At 45.9% G+C, this 3200-nt stretch overlaps 1 non-coding gene across 1 annotated transcript; it reads right to left on the bottom strand.

Annotated features, from left to right (window-relative positions):
* Positions 1-3022: 3022 nt before the first annotated feature.
* On the bottom strand, positions 3023-3155 carry LOC129677694 (small nucleolar RNA SNORA17). The gene has a single exon (XR_008720239.1). It is a non-coding gene; the product is annotated as a small nucleolar RNA SNORA17 (small nucleolar RNA).
* Positions 3156-3200: the final 45 nt, after the last annotated feature.

Genomic DNA, 3200 nt, shown 5'->3' with positions numbered 1-3200 from the left:
AGGCTTTCCTTACTACTAACAAAAGAGCTCAGACAGTTTCTGATCTCCTTCTCCATGAGATTATCCCACGTTTTGGAATTCCTACCTCTCTTCAGTCAGATAATGGCCCTGAGTTCACTTCTCAGATTTCCCAGACCTTATCTAAAGCCCTTAACATTCCTTGGTATTTTCATATCCCATACCATCCCCAGTCCTCAGGAAAGATAGAACGAACTAATCGATCCCTAAAAAACACTCTTCTTAAACTATCACAAGAGCTTCACCTCGATTTGGTAAAACTCCTCCACCTGGCTCTTTTCAGGCTGCGCGCTCTCCCCAAAAAACCTCTGTCTATTTCACCTTTTGAGCTAATGTATGGGAGACTGGTCCTAACTCCTGGTCTTTCAACTAAATCCTCTCCTCTCCCTGACCACCTGCTTACTCCCTTACTCTGTCATCTCCGTTTCCTTCTATGGGTCTTTACTGACCGCTATTTACCACGGCCATACACTAACCCCTGTCCATCTCCTATTAACATTGGGGACCAGGTCCTTCTCTCCCCTCCAAACCAAAGTTCCCCAATCTTTCTCCTAAATGGCAGGGCACTTTCAAGGTGATTCTTGTGACTCCCACAGCTACTAAGCTTGAGGGCTTCCCTCACTGGATTCATCTATCCCACCTTAAGCCTTTCACCCCCTCTCCTCAAGATAATGCCCCTTCTTACATATCAACTCCAACAGGACCTTGCTCCCTCAAGCTCCAAAACACTCCAAGGTCAACCACCCTGTCTCCAGTTCCAGAAGAATAAGCCCTCACCTCAGGAGCGGTGTTTGACTCTACTGATTTGGATATGTATTTTTCCTCCTCTCCCTCTTGCCTATTTCTGTTAAAGGTAATCCCTACATATGGAGATTTGAGGTTCAAGAAACCATCATTAATATTAAACAATCTCTCCAAAAAGGGTCAACAAATTGTTCTATGGGAGGCTCTCGGGAGCCGATTGAGATAGCCATCACCCCCACTTCTATCCCTCCCCTCTTATTTGATAGAATTTTTGTTTCCTTTCTCTTTGATCAAACAAAAGATTATTGCAAAAAAATGGTCGGACAGGTATGGAGGCTGCCCATACTGGTCTTGCCACATCCACTCACCAGCACAAAAGAAGCTCCTTCACCTGTATAGAAAGATCCTCTACTTATACATCCAAGACCCGTGGGATGCCAGATGTGAAGCAGACGTCATTGGAAAACTCTACCGCTGCTATACACCCAATCTACAGATAAGTACTATCCATTTCCAGAGAAAATATGTCCCAAATACCCAAAATCTGGGAATGGGAGAAGTAGAAAAGATAATTAAATACTCCTCTAAGATTATTACCTCTCTAACATCCCCTCTCATGAATAACATAAACCTGTCATTTAATCTCCTACTTCAGACTCTGACCTGGGCCTACAAGCTCCTTAATGTGACCCAACCGGGCCATTTTGAAACTTGCTGGCTGTGTGTACCACAGGTGACCAATCAGAGGTACTGCTGACAGCCTCTGCAGCGACTCTGTCAAGCAACCTCACTTCACCATTTACTAACTGCCCTGACTCTGAGGTTGCCACAACCCCTTACCTTTCTCATATGACCCTCTTTGGCATGGCGAGCTGTTTCAAGGCATCTGGGACACACTCTGTAGGAATGCTAAATTCTTCAGACTGTAATAAAACTGTAATCCTTGAAACCTCATCTCAACCCCAATCCCCTACCACTAATACTACCTCAATTCTTTGTGGCACTCAGGTCTACCATCGTCTGCCTGCTCATTGGTCAGGAGTTTGAGCTCTGGTATTCCTCTTCCCTGAGCTGGGGATGATAAATGGAAGAGAGCCCCTACCAATCCCGGTTGTGGACTCAAAAGCTGCCCAGCAGGAGAAGAGGGCAATTCACATCCTACCCCTGCTGGCTGCTGCAGGAATCACGGAAGCTCTAGGGACTAGAATAGCAGGATTAGCCACCTCACTAACTTTGTACTATCACCTTTCTTCCCAATTCATCCAGGACCTCAAAAAAGTGGCTCAGACAATAATAACCCTCCAAGGACAGATTGACTCACTGGCAGCAGTAGTACTTCAAAACCAATGCGGATTGGATCTCCTCACAGCTAAAGAAGGTGGCCTTTGCTTCTTCCTCCAGGAGGAATGCTGTTTCTATGTCAACCAGTTGGGTATAGTAAAGGACAAAATCCAGCAACTCCAGACAGATTTACACAAAGGAAAGGAAGAGCTGGAAGCGTCTAACTCTTGGGCCTTTCAGAATCCCATATGGAAATGAATTCTGCCCCTTCTGTCACCTCTCGTGTTAGTCTTTCTGTTTTTTGCTTTTTGCACCCTGCTTAATTAACTTCCTTCTACATTCTTCCAACAACAAATGCAAAAAAATCTCTAACCAAACCATTAATCAGTTACTCTTACAGGATTATCAACCTCTGCCCACAGAGCAAGATGACTATGACACCGATGGTGGGGACCAGCTGTACCCTGAGAAGGACAACACCCCTTCCCCCACCATCACCCTTTCCTCACTCCTCACTTTTTAACAAAACAAAAAGAGAGGAATGTTGGGATGAGTAAGCAGGCATCTCTATGGCCAGCCCCAAGGGACCTGACAAACTGGTTACTGGCGTTTGTGAAACCACCAGACCACCTGCTGATCACCTGGAACTACCTGTGCATGCCCTGGGTCACCTTATAAGAGAATTCCTGGAGCCCCCCCTTTCTCTTCCAGCTTGCCTCTCTGTGACCCCTTTTCCCTTCCCCTAGTAAACCTCCCACATAGAACCGGTCTGGTGGTGTGATTTGTGAAACCGTCCTGTAATCTTCACAGACCCTGTTTCCTAACAGGGTCCTTGTGAGGGTCATCTATCTTGGGCTCCCACCCTAGGCCTGCTGTCCCAGATGGGGTTCTAGTCTCTAGCTTTCTCCCTGGTTTGGGATACAATCTGGGCCTACCTGGTGCTTGATAGATGGTCATCTGAGGATCACATTTTTGGGGAAATGCTAGGCTAGTAATTATTCAGATGTCCACAGGTCAGAACGCTGGGTGTAGACACAGCCTCTCTCTGCCACTGCCATCTACTGATGCACTTGTAACACATCATCCACACCTGATATGCATCTAGAGGCAGTACTAGGCTCTTCTTGATGCTTTTTTTTTTTTTTTTTTTTTTTTTT

This window comes from Psammomys obesus, unplaced genomic scaffold (genome assembly GCF_907164565.1).
Source record: "Psammomys obesus unplaced genomic scaffold, mPsaObe1.curated_primary_1811, whole genome shotgun sequence".
In the NCBI taxonomy this organism is placed as follows: Eukaryota; Metazoa; Chordata; class Mammalia; order Rodentia; family Muridae; genus Psammomys; species Psammomys obesus.
This window is presented reverse-complemented; position numbering and strand designations above follow the sequence as displayed.